Raw genomic sequence first — 14,807 nt, 5'->3', positions numbered from 1 at the left:
TATATATATATATATATATATATATATATTCACACAAAAATCTATTCTAGAATAAATCGTATGTACTGATGAAAGAATTTATAGTCCCTACCAGATGGGTTCAAAAGTTTCCAAAGAACAAGATTTTTACACACTTTTGCTTCACTATGATCATAGACTGAATCCATCAAAAGATTAAAGTCTCATTCCTAATATTATATCTTGAGCGGTGTCAGTGGCTTGCTTCATCCCTTCAAGATCTATAAAACGCCCTGATCATCAACGTTAGGTGCGTAAATATTAACCAAAATCAACATTTGCCCCTGAATTTCTGCTAAAAGAATAATGACTGTAATTTATCTTTAATCTGTTTGAGACATTTAAATTGTAGATATTTACTTATCAATATAATAACTATCCTGCTGTTACTTGATCCAGCACTAAAGAAGACATGTCCACACCATATCTTCCCACATTTTTCAGCTTTCTGCAGGGAAAGATGTGTTTCTTGAAGAAACACTATATCATATTTATTACATTTAAGACATGAAATAACCTTCTTTTTTTTATGGGGTGCCCCAACCCATTCATATTCCACGTGGAGAGAGCTAATCTACTCATACTAAAATCTGACATTTTGACAAAAAAAAAACTGTGTATCAAAACTACAATTATAAAGACGACATTCCAACATTAGTGCCACAGACAGACCCCGAACTGCTCCCCGAATCAAACAGAAAAAAAACGTACGCATTAAACCCGAGCACGACGGCGCCAACCGGCGTCCATCCCTCTAAACTCAAAAGGTCCATGTACGCCTACAAGAGTCCCCACAACAACTTTACCACTGGATTGCTCAAGTCCGGTGTTCCTGTACAAATTTTGAGAGACAGAATTACATAACAGAATATAATCTATAAAACAAACTCCAGCCAATAGACAGAATAAACACAAAGAATGTGTAGATGCATTCACAAAACTGTCTTGAAGGAGTGTTACTTCACAAAACAAATTCCAGTCTATAGTGGGACCAGCATGCAAAAAAAAAAAAATAAATAAAATTATATATATATATATATATATATATATATATATATATATATATATATATATATATATATATATATATATATATATATATATATATATATATATATATATATATATATATATATATATATATATATATATATATATACACATGTATATATATATATATATATATATATATATACATATACACATGTATATACACATGTATGCCCAGCGAGTCAATCCAGTTGGGGGCCACATGAAAATCACCAAATGGCTTACTCACTCCATTTACTTTATGAAGGATATCGCTTGCTGTGGCCATCCTTAGTATCTATTCTCAGTTTGGCTGGAAACATCAGTGCAAAAGTGATCTTCCATTGATATAAGAGTTTCTTGCATTCCTTGAATCGATCACGTTTCTCTTTCATTTAATTTGCAAAGTCTGGGAAGAAGAAAATGCTGTGATTCTTCCAAGAAAGCTTTTTGCACAATATGAATTTTTTATCGGATGAGACAGAAATTTGGCCAGAATTGATCTGCGAGCCAGGATTCTGTGAGCTTGCTCGATTTCCAGCTTATGGCATGTTATGTCGAGCAGACACAATAGGAGCTTGTCTAGGAAATTCACCATATCTTGACCTTACTCATGCTCAGGAATTCCAACAATTCAGATGTTTTTCGCCAGTAATGATTCTCCAAATCCTCCAGTTTTCAAAAATGCGTTCCAAATCTTTTTGGGTCGCTAGAGTATTAGCAGCTAATTCCCTCTCCGATGACTCCAGACAATCGATCTGTCTCTCCACGTTACCGGTTTTTGTAACCAACAAGAATTTTGTTTCCATCACGGTAATCGATCAACAACAGTCGTCAGCATCACAGACATGCTCACCAGATTGTAGGGAATTTAGTAGTATAAATGTAGATGGGATTAGTTAAAGTTCCCACATTCTCTCACAAAATATGTAGGGAATTTGGTAAATTGAGGAAGGAATTAAGTTAAATATTCCTCTACATTATTATGTAAGGAAATTTATAAAGGAATTAGTCATGTTCGACAGCTATTATAAATGAGATAAATGACAAATAACTAGATTATTTGTCTGAATAAAATTCTCCACCATTAAAATCGTAATACAACGTCTTGTATCCACTCATGATTTCTCCTATAAGGAATTAGCTTTAATAAGGGAATTATTATTAATTATACATATACGTACATACACACAGACACACACTTTCATAAATACACATGTACACATACGTAGTGCAAATCTAATATAAATCTGTTATATAAAATATACAAATATACAGTATGTTATGTACAGTGCAATGTACGTATTTAATGGCAGAAGAGGATATGTTGGTTAATATAAATAGATTAAACTGTGTATTGCACATAATTATTGCTCAATGGGTCGGCTTTAACTGTTCATGAGATGGCTAGCCTGAGGGAAAAACTGTTCCTGTGCCTGATGGTTCTGGTGCTCAGAGCTCTGAAGTGTCAGCCAGAAGGCAATAGTTCAAAAAGGTAGTGGGCTGGGTGAGTGGGATCCAGAGTGATTTTTACAGCCTTTTTCCTCACTCTGAAAGTGTATAGTTCTTGAAGGGGGGACAGGGGGGAACCAATAATCCTCTCAGCAGTCCGAACTGTCCTCTGTAGTCTTCTGTTGTCTGAATTTGTGGTTGAACCCAACCAGACAGTTATTGAAGTGCAGATGACACACTCAATGACTGCTGAGTAGAACTGTATCAACAGCGCCTGTGGTAGGTTGAACTTCCTCAGCTGGCAAAATGGAGTCAATGTTTGTCTCCCTCTTCCCAGGTCCTGTGAGATAGTAGTGCCCAGGAACCTGAATGACTCCACTGCTGCCGCAGTGCTGTTTAGAATGGTGAGGGGGGTCAGTGTTGGGGGTGTTCCTCCTAAAGTTCACAATCATCTCCACCGTTTTGAACGTGTTCATTCACAAAAGTCCACAAAGATCCTTGCGTATGCCCCGGTCTGTCCAGATGTTGCAGGATATAATGGGATCCCATGTTGACTGCATCATCCACAGACCAGTTTGCACGATAAACAAATTGAAGGGGATATAGAAAGGGTCCAGTGATGTCCTTCAGGTGGGCCAACACCAGTCTCTCAAATTACTTCATGACCACAGACATCAGGGTGACAGGTCTGTAGTCATTAAGTCCTGTGATTTTTGGTTTCTTAGGGACAAGGATAATAATTGTGCGTTTGAGGCATGCTGGTCAGACACCATCTGGGCCTGAAGCCTTCCTCATCTTTTGCTTCTGAAAGACATGGCACACATCATATTCACAGATCTAGAGTGCAGGTTGAATAGCAGGAGGGGGGAGGAGGGGGGTTGAAGGAGGTGTTCGTGTTTGTGTGTAGTGAAGGTCAGAGTGGGTGTGATTGGGCCTTTCGAAACTGCAGTAGAACACATTCAGGTCGTCAGCCAGTCATCCTCTTAACAGTCCATACTACTGGCTTTGTTGATTTTAATTTCTGACTGTAGGTCGGAAGAAGATGAACCACACAGTGATCAGAGAGTCCCAAAGCTGCATGTGGAACAGAGCGACATGCATCCTTTATTGTTGTGTAGCAGTGATCCAGTATATTCCTGTCTCTGTTGGGGCATTTAATGTACTCTTTGTATTTGGACAGTTCATGTGTGAGATTTGCTTTCTTAAAATCCCCAAGAAAATAATATATATATAATAAATATTCTATTTAATCATTCTTAGTATTTAAATGTTTAAATGTTATTATTTTTCATTACTACTAATTATTGTATTTATTATTGTTTTATTATCTCATTTAAAACAGTTTGTATTTAATTAACCTTAAAATGCTTTGGCAATACTATACCCCAATCGCCATGCCAATAAAGCTGAATTGAACTGAACTGAATTGAGAGAGTGAGAGAGAGAGAGAGAGGGGGAGAGACCCCATATTACCATTTGAGTTTGTGTAGTGGTGCATGTGTACATTGCCGTGGAAACAGGCCTAATAAAAAAATAATATACTGTACATAAATATGTTTTCACCATGAAGCTGTATATCCAATTTCCATAGACAAAACCCTAACCTCAATTAAATATTCAAAGCTTTGCTCAAGGTTATGGCCTGTATACAGTAATAATTTATCGGAAACTCAAAAGCATGTTGGAAATATTCACTGATGGCTGTTAGGCTGTTATTTGTGATGGTAGTTCAGTCTACACTGTATAAGAAAAAATTGTGGCATTCTTGAAAAAAAAAAAGATAATTATAGATAATGTTTAAGGACTAGTTTACCCCCCAAAACATTATTTAATCTGCAGCTTTTTTCCATCCAGAACACATCTGTCAAGCTCCAAAAAAAGTAAAAAGTAATTAACATTCGGTCTCTGACTCACACAAAACTATTGTATGGCTTAGTTTTCATTGTATATAAAAGAGCCCTTTTTGAGACATTTTTAACATTCTCCTACCAAAAATTCTACTTTTTGATTGATTTGGAACAACTTTTTTGGGTGAGATGTTCCTTTTCTGAGTAGCATACCAAACTACTTTCACCAACTTAATCATGTTTCAAACTACCTAGCAGAATGACAATGTAAATTGCACAGGCCTGGAAAAAAAACACTTTTAAGACACCTCACAATGATGTCAAACTTCTCACAGGAGGTTGATGAGAATGGCACAGCATTATCAAGCACAAGAGGTTTGCAAATTTTTGCTTGAACTCTGAATGTTGAAATTTCTCCAACAATGGTCATATACAATGGGCATCTACACTCACCTAAAGGATTATTAGGAACACCTGTTCAATTTCTCATTAATGCAATTATCTAATCAACCAATCACATGACAGTTGCTTCAATGCATTTAGGGGTGTGGTCCTGGTCAAGACAATCTCCTGAACTCCAAACTGAATGTCAGAATGGGAAAGAAAGGTGATTTAAGCAATTTTGAGTGTGGCATGGTTGCTGGTGCCAGACGGGCCGGTCTGAGTATTTCAAAATCTGCTCAGTTACTGGGATTTTCACGCACAACCATTTCTAGGGTTTACAAAGAATGGTGTGAAAAGGGAAAAACATCCAGTATGCGGCAGTCCTATGGGCAAAAATGCCTTGTTGATGCTAGAGGTCAGAGGAGAATGGGCCGACTGATTCAAGCTGATAGAAGAGCAACTTTGCCTGAAATAACCACTCGTTACAACCGAGGTATGCAGCAAAGCATTTGTGAAGCCACAACACGCACAACCTTGAGGCGGATGGGCTACAACAGCAGAAGACCCCACCGGGTACCACTCATCTCCACTACAAATAGGAAAAAGAGGCTACAATTTGCAAGAGCTCACCAAAATTGGACAGTTGAAGACTGGAAAAATGTTGCCTGGTCTGATGAGTCTCGATTTCTGTTGAGACATTCAGATGGTAGAGTCAGAATTTGGCGTAAACAGAATGAGAACATGGATCCATCATGCCTTGTTACCACTGTGCAGGCTGGTGGTGGTGGTGTAATGGTGTGGGGGATGTTTTCTTGGCACACTTTAGGCCCCTTAGTGCCAATTGGGCATCTTTTAAATGCCACGGCCTACCTGAGCATTGTTTCTGACCATGTCCATCCCTTTATGGCCACCATGTACCCATCCTCTGATGGCTACTTCCAGCAGGATAATGCACCATGTCACAAAGCTCGAATAATTTCAAATTGGTTTCTTGAAAATGACAATGAGTTCACTGTACTAAAATGGCCCCCACAGTCACCAGATCTCAACCCAATAGAGCATCTTTGGGATGTGGTGGAACGGGAGCTTCGTGCCCTGGATGTGCATCCCACAAATCTCCATCAACTGTAAGATGCTATCCTATCAATATGGGTCAACATTTCTAAAGAATGCTTTCAGCACCTTGTTGAATCAATGCCACGTAGAATTAAGGCAGTTCTGAAGGCGAAAGGGGGTCAAACACAGTATTAGTATGGTGTTCCTAATAATCCTTTAGGTGAGTGTATATTCATAATATATTTTTAATTATTTTGCTGTTGAGCTATCCTATTATCAAATAGACAAATAGCTAATTAGATAGCTAAATAGTTATAGCTTGCTAGATAGATGGACTAACAATTACCTAGCTAGCTAGCAGATTGCTATTTATCTAGATAGCTAGCTAGTTGATTGCTGCTTATCTAGATATCTAGCTGGCAAAAGGCTATTTATATCTAGCTATCTAATGATCTAACTATCTAGTAACTTTTGTGAAAATAGTTTTGCTTGTTTGTTTTGTTATCTGAAAGACATACATTATTAAGTGTGACTTGATTTATACTTTTTGGGGCTCAATACTTGAGTTTTGATATTTACACTGATCAGCCACAACATTGAATAACATTTTGTAGATGGGCATTCATCCCCATGAATGCCCGGCCAATTAAAGTGGGCCATTAGACGGTGCAGTGTTCATTCTTGTCCTAAGTGACCCACCATAGGATTGTGGTGAGCCGCCTAGAAAAGTGTTTCCCGATGACTCCTTGGGACTAAGAAATGGGTTGTATTTTCATGGGTTTGAGTGTCCTGCATCACTCGATACAATGGTCCCTAATAATTGAAAAGTATGGATATGTGAGGGCGACATCCAGCTGGAGCTACTGGCTATCGATTACTTTAACTTGGTCAAAGGCATGTCTAAGGGTTTTGTGATGTGACTGCTCTAGAGTGAAATCCCTAAGAGTGAGAATGGTGGTGGATTCCCCTCCTGTGTCATTCTAGTGCTGAGTAGATGTGGACGGCCCTGGCTCCGCCTCCCCAATGCGTCACACATCACACACTGAAATTTCTGTTCACAGGACCCATCCACATACAATGCTTTTATTAACCTGGCCAATTTGTCCCCAGAATCGGTGGATGGGTGAGGTTGGAATTAATCGCGGCCTCCACTCTATGCTTTACCCCCCGAAATTGAATGAAGGTAGTCACTACCGGATATCTGTGAACACCTCCGTGCACACACCTCATCATCACCTTGTGTTTTGTACCCAAAGCCCCATCATGAACCAAGCCGTGGTGGCTCGAGGTTTGATTACAGCCCGAATCCACCAGGGTTTAGTATGTACTGGAATCCTGTAAGTCCCTGCTTGACCTGGGGCAGACTGTGGCGTGTTGGGGACCTGACTCATCGTCTCCACCTCACGCCAGTCTTGGATACGACCAGGCTCCCCGCAACTCTGACAGAACAGCCCAGGCTTCCTGGCTACATAGTGCAGCCTGCAAAGGCTGGGCTCCAGTTTGGGTGGAGGATAGGGTGAGAGGGAGGAGCAAGAGGAGGAGGAGGAAAAGCAAGAGAGAGAGGGTGAGAGAGATAGCTGGACTGCTCTTGGCTTCCAGGTAGGCCGCCATGTGGGCTTCGGCCAGCTGGACGGTGTCATCCACCGACATGCGTCAATGGCACAGGACACATTCCGCTGTTTTCCTCGGGGCAGGCTAATGGTTAGCTGCTCCAGCACCATCAGATCGATAAGATCCTCCATGCCACACGGTGCCTCAGCCAGCATCCATCTTTGGCAGGCATCACGAAGCTGCAGTGCAAAAGTGAATGAGCAGCCAGCGTCCCTCAAGGTGAGGGAGCAGAATCGCAGATGGTGTTTTTCAGGGCTACAGCCAACCCGTTGCAGGACAGCGATTTTCAGCTTGACGTAGTCCAGGCGGTCCGCAGCTGGTAGTTGCTGCTTTCCTCCCCGGAAAGGGCCCAATGAGTTCGTGGCAAGCCAGAGGCGGTGAGATCGTGGCAGCTGTGGCTTTGTCGCTGCTTCTAGGGCCATGGTAGAGGAATTGCCTGGAGCTAACCAGCTCCACAAGGCCTGCCGATCCTCGGCTTGGGCTTGGAGCAGCTCCTGGAAATGCCATTCTTGCTCGAGGAGGGCTTGGTGGTTGGAGGTGGTAGTCCAGGTAAATCAAGCTTTAATGCATTTTCAGTCTAACAAACACAGTCTTTCTTGTTTCAGCTCCACAACAGTGTGTGCACTTTAGCTTCAAAACAAGATACACTTCAGCTTCATTACCAAGCATGCTTCATAATCTTAGCTTCACAACTTCAGCTTCATTGTTTCTGTCTCTCTCTGTCCCTCCAGCGTCCTCCGCAGCCTTTTCAAGACCGTCTCCATCATCACTGTAATGAGACACAGGTGTTAAGCATCAATAATCATCAGGTGATGGCCCTTACTGCTTCCTCTCTCCCAAATGACAGACACATGTCCCACTCCACAAATGTATTATCTCGTTACAATGGCACCTGTCAAGGGGTGGGATATATTAGGCAGCAAGTGAACAGTAAGTTCTTGAAATTTAGGTGTTGGAAGAAGGAAAAAGAGCGACTTTGACAAGGGACAAATTGTGATGGCTAGATGACAGGATCAGTGCATCTCCAAAACAGCAGGTCTTGTGAGATGTTTCCAGTATGCAGTGGTTAGTACCTACCAAAAGTGGTCTAAGGAAGGACAACCGGTGAACCGGCGACAGGGTCATGGATGCGCCCAAGATGCGTTGTCCATGTTATAGCGGTGCTGTTGTGCCTGATATTCACAACAGCATTGTTAAAGATATATTTTACTTTTTACAACATTCACATTGCATTCCTTCAAAAGTGATGGGAAGTTTACACTGAATTGGTGTCCGGCAATGGAACACAAGGACAATTGCATTTCAGACTGTAAATGCAATGCTGATTTTTCGCATACGCAGTAAGGGGGAATTAAGCCTTTTCATGCGTTTCAGTGTGGATGAGCAACTTTTGTAAAACGCTTGAAAACTGCAGTGTGAACGTAGAGCTTTGCGAAAATGAAAATATCACAATAAGTGGTATTATTAGATCTAACGGCAGAAGTATGCAAGATAAAAAAATTAAAAACTGATTGAGGCAGGAGGCCAAACACCATAAAAAACTATGCTTTTCACAAAACACTAAACACTGTCCATTATGGCTTTTTAACTATTTTGTGCATGTTTTTAAGCCTTTTGCAATTACTACTGCATATTTTACGGCTTTATGTTTATTTAGAATGCCTCAAAATACACAGTTTTAGATGTAGATGCATTGAAACTATCGCGTTATTCTGAGACTCATGGCATACCATATGGAACGCTGCCGTCTCGTGTTGCGAAAATGGCTTGCATTCGCTGCACGAGTCTGTTGAGTATACTGCAGTTTTGTCACATTTAAACTTTTTGTTTAGCCTCCCATTCAGCTCACACAAACATGCTGCGGGATGAGGAATGATTTCATCAAGATGTAGATTAGAATGCAGGTGCAGAACTGCAATGCCAGTGATTATCACTGGCAACGGCGTAGGACATACTAATGCTGGCATGTGTGCGCCATAGGATGCCGACTCCTGGACTCGGAGAAGATACCTGTGCTGTCCAGGCAAGGTTGGAGAGACAGGTAGAAGTAAATGTGTTATGACTTGCTTTTTTTTGTGTGTGGTGAGTGTCACCTGTAACATACTGCAGTTTTGGCAGGAAGCTGTCCCAGAACTTGCACTGCTGGGCTCTAAACATACAGAGTGTTTGTGATGGGCTAGTGTTGAGTGTAACATAATGCTGATTTTCCGACGTGAACCGCAGCCAATCTGCTTCCTTGACACTGTAACATCAAGCAATGAAATAAAGCAATAAATTCAACTTAAAGGTCAGTTTATGTATGGAGCAGAATGAATCAATACAATACTGTCCCAAAACAACCCAGCCTTATGAAGAAAATCAATGAAATGACTCAATAGCTACAACGTTTACATGCTCTTGTAAATAACAACTAGCAGTCCTATAAACTGTGGTTCTCAACTGTTTTTTGTTTCTTTTTCTGAACAAGATTATACAATACATTTGAGATCCAACACATTAGCAATATTGTTTATTGAAGATTTACAAAAGTAAATTAAAATGAAAAAAAAAAATATATATATATATATATATATATATATATATATATATATATATATATATATATATTATTTAGCCTATCAAATAATTTATTATGCCAGTCATTTACTATGCAAAACAAATGCAAGCAAACCCACATTTATTAGAGCCTGGTTAGTATTTTCTTTAACCTCAAAATACAGTTGAGTTTGATAAGATGCAAAACTTTTGAAGTCACCAATAAATAATATGCCATTTAAATAATAATCTATTATAATAAACAATAAATAATAATAAGTGTTTTCTCACCATATTTTTTTTTGCTATCCTAACTTTGCACAGCTATATAGTTGAATTGTATTACTTGCATTTAGCATTGTTTTTCCTTGTTGTCCAAGACAATATTCGAAAAGATTGCACGACCCATCGTTTGAGAACCACTTCTTTAATATAGGTGACCTTGAATCTCAATTCACAATCCAAGTGATGTAAGTCTTCACAACATATTGTAAGCTGAAGTTTATTACTTGTATTTACCATACATTTTTCCTTGTTGTCCCAAACAGTAGTCAAACAAATTGTGAAAAGAAATGGTCACAAACCACCATTAAAAAAAAACATTGCTTTAAAATATGAGTACTTGAACCTCAATGCACAATCCTAGTGAAGACTTCACAGCACACCATTTACAGAATTTCACTCTTTCAAAATATAAGAGAGCAATAAATGTCATGTTCCATTGTAATATTGTTTCCTGGTCATGTTCTTTGATGAAATAGCATATAGTGCAGGCCGTTCGCCTGCAGCGTGAAGAGTGTATAAAGTGTTAATTGAAAGAAACTAAGCTTGCTCACAGCCACAATAAAGGCTATTGGTGCCTTCCCATAATTTATGCCAAACAAATGGAGGATGCTAATCAACACTAGCCTGCAAGCAACAACAAGATTTATTTTATCACTTCCACTGAAATAGTGTGAGCATATTATAGACTGTCTCATCAAGATATTAAGGATTAAACCTTTCCTTCTCAAAGCAACCTGTACTGATTTATACTCCTCATTTAGACATAAATACAAACAATTCCCTCAATGATTTGCATAAATATATATCAACAAATATAAATTATCTTGTAACACAATTATAGGCATGATATTCTGTGTATTAAAGGAAAAGTTCCCCTGAAAAATTTAAGATGCACTTTACATTTCTCAAGCCATATACACTCACCTAAAGGATTATTAGGAACACCTGTTCAATTTCTCATTAATGCAATTATCTGATCAACCAATCACATGGCAGTTGCTTCAATGCATTTAAGGGTGTGGTCCTGGTCAAGACAATCTCCTGAACTCCAAACTGAATGTCAGAATGGGAAAGAAAGGTGATTTAAGCAATTTTGAGCGTGGCATGGTTGTTGGTGCCAGACGGGCCGGTCTGAGTATTTCACAATCTGCTCAGTTACTGGGATTTTCACGAACAACCATTTCTAGGGTTTACAAAGAATGGTGTGAAAAGGGAAAAACATCCAGTATGCGGCAGTCCTGTGGGCGAAAATGCCTTGTTGATGCTAGAGGTCAGAGGAGAATGGGCCGACTGATTCAAGCTGATAGAAGAGCAACTTTGCCTGAAATAACCACTCGTTACAACCGAGGTATGCAGCAAAGCATTTGTGAAGCCACAACACTCACAACCTTGAGGCGGATGGGCTACAACAGCAGAAGACCCCACCGGGTACCACTCATCTCCACTACAAATAGGAAAAAGAGGCTACAATTTGCAAGAGCTCACCAAAATTGGACAGTTGAAGACTGGAAAAATGTTGCCTGGTCTGATGAGTCTCGATTTCTGTTGAGACATTCAGATGGTAGAGTCAGAATTTGGCGTAAACAGAATGAGAACATGGATCCATCATGCCTTGTTACCACTGTGCAGGCTGGTGGTGGTGGTGTAATGGTGTGGGGGATGTTTTCTTGGCACACTTTAGGCCCCTTAGTGCCAATTGGGCATTGTTTAAATGCCACGGCCTACCTGAGCATTGTTTCTGACCATGTCCATCCCTTTATGGCCACCATGTACCCATCCTCTGATGGCTACTTCCAGCAGGATAATGCACCATGTCACAAAGCTCGAATAATTTCAAATTGGTTTCTTGAACATGACAATGAGTTCACTGTACTAAAATGGCCCCCACAGTCACCAGATCTCAACCCAATAGAGCATCTTTGGGATGTGGTGGAATGGGAGCTTCGTGCCCTGGATGTGCATCCCACAAATCTCCATCAACTGTAAGATGCTATCCTATCAATATGGGCCAACATTTCTAAAGAATGCTTTTAGCACCTTGTTGAATCAATGCCACGTAGAATTAAGGCAGTTCTGAAGGCGAAAGGGGGTCAAACACAGTATTAGTATGGTGTTCCTAATAATCCTTTAGGTGAGTGTAATAGTGTACAGGCCAGAATTTAAGCTGCAGAACATTTGGTAAGGAGTCAGGCAAGAGCCAATGTTATTTGGCATCAATGAGCTTGTTTAATAGCAAAACCTTAAGATTATACTTAACAAGCCAACAACTTGTAAGGTCGTGTAAAAGCCATTTTTAAGCATTTTTACACATACTCTGCATGTAGACACGTTTACTGGTGTTCCTACCGTCTTATCCAGTGTATGCAAGTGTTGTATGCTTGTATGTTCACATTTTGATGTCAAATGCAGAGAATAAACCGACATTTTCAAATCTTATGTAAACACGGTTTCCTTGCATTGTTGGATTTTTTGAATAGGCTGATTTTTGGTAGTATAATGGTGGCAAATTTGCCCCCTGGCCATGGATGTTGTCATATAGAAAATTAATATTTTAAATAAAAAAAAATATTTTTATAAATGTTCTTTTCCTTTAAACACTGAAAAGATTTAAACTTAACCAACTCTAGCAAAGATGCTCCAGTGCTCGTGATCTCCTCCTTCTCAGAAAATCCAAAGGACTTGTTCAGAGGTATTCCAAAAACAAACGATCTCATTCCCGTGCATTACCCCCATCCATTGGCCAGGGGTTGAAGCTAGAGTGAAGCTAGCACACTACCCCATGCTTAACATACCTTTGGACAAAATCCATTAAGGAGCACAAGAAATAGCGGTCGCCCATCAATTAGGAATCTCTGTTGTTTTGCTTGCTTTGCTCATCTGTCCAATCTGTGTACTGGAATCTAGCAGCCTATCTGGCTATATCACTGAAACCAGGGAGGCTCAAGGATACACCCTTGAGGAACTGGTCTTGGTTGATAAGACTTTGGTTATGGATGCCAAATCTGAGACTAACTTCTCAGGTTCAACTGCCCTTAAGCAGGCCTCCACTTCAGTAGGTCCAAGTGGACAGTTCAGAAGCTGAACCAGAGTCAGGGTATGGTTCCAGGCCTAAGCTAACTCCACGGCCACCCACAGAGCATTAGGACTGCCACTCTGGAGAATTGCACATGCAAATATGCCATGGCTACCCTTTGAAAGCAAATGGAGTCCTACAGAGCCAGCTCCAGCACTCTCACCAAACAAGGTTACGGAGGATAGGTCACCCCCATATGAAGAAATTTTCTTTGCCACCCAGCTGAGAGTGAACTGTTGGTTGAAAAGACCAGCATTGCACCTTAAGCTCTTGCTTTCAGGTAGAGACAGGAATCCCTATGGTCCTACCCTGTAGTTCATAGATACCACCACCACCTTTTGCGACTGGCTGAGGAAACGCCCATCACAAATATCCAGGGAGGCAGTACCTGAAACCTCAACCGTAGATCCACACCATAACTGGAGCTAAGGGCTTGGCTAGGTTATGCAGGTTAATCGAGGGAGTCCATACATTGAGATACAGGCAATCTTCACTAATCCTGCTGTTGGGATTCCACAACTCAGCTACATATCATGACTCATGATCTTGATATGTAATCATATTAAATTATGTGCACTAATATAAACAATACAATATAATATGAATTATATAAACCTCAATATTTGCCTACAAATCAGGACTTCGACAGACATTTTTGATAGATAATGCAAATCATTAAGTCAGTTCATTAAAATTGACACTTTGAATTGATTTGGGTAAATGAATCAAACTAACCAAGTCTTCTGCCACTTTTGCTATTGAAGTTTAAATCAGAGAAACTATTTAAACATCTCGGTCTTAACATTAGCCGTCATTGATGGGTAGAACATGTCCCCACAACTTTTTGTTTTGGATAATTTTGTCACCACCACATTTCTGAAATAGCTTTTGTCAATGCATTTCTAATACAAAGGTAGCATCTTCATTTTTGAATCAGAAGTTTCCATGTGTGTTATAATAAGTGGCAGTCCAGCACAGGAATTTCACTCTAATTGTCAGCAGTCCACACTCCTTTCCAGTGAAATCGCAAAAACAAAATCCGATCATATATGTCCTCGCTCATGATATATGTCCTCTGAAGTACAGATGCAATGTTGGTTTATTAAAGAAATATGTTATATTCTGGCAGATTGGAAGTCTGTGCACACCCCAAAACTGCCCCATCACTCAAAAAAAAGAAAAAAAAATATTAACGGCCATAATTTGAATGTTCTCATACTCATGAGAAAGGAATAAATGTGAAAGTAGTATAATGATGCAGTCCTTAGTAAACATAAGGTCCAAATAAAAACTGCTGTTCACAATGTTGGTTAATTTTATATCAGATACAAAATCATGACTAATGTATCCTGAATATTCCATATATCGCACAGCCCGTTTCCCAACTCTATATAAAATGTAATTTAAGTAATCTTGCTCTAAATGTTGGATATCCCCTGTGACAAACCAACATATTATAACATTACACTGCTGCTCAACTGAGGCAAGTGCAGGTACATTCAATATTCAGAAAGCTA

The 14,807-nt window shown here is 39.8% G+C and overlaps 1 pseudogene; it reads right to left on the bottom strand.

Annotated features, from left to right (window-relative positions):
• Nucleotides 1-8,083: 8,083 nt before the first annotated feature.
• Nucleotides 8,084-14,807, bottom strand: part of LOC127623067 (cholinesterase-like) — a 36,055-nt pseudogene continuing 29,331 nt past the window's right edge.

Source organism: Xyrauchen texanus, chromosome 29, assembly GCF_025860055.1.
Source record: "Xyrauchen texanus isolate HMW12.3.18 chromosome 29, RBS_HiC_50CHRs, whole genome shotgun sequence".
NCBI lineage: Eukaryota > Metazoa > Chordata > Actinopteri > Cypriniformes > Catostomidae > Xyrauchen > Xyrauchen texanus.
Note: the sequence above shows the minus strand (reverse complement) of the source record. Positions and strands in the feature narration are given on the sequence as shown.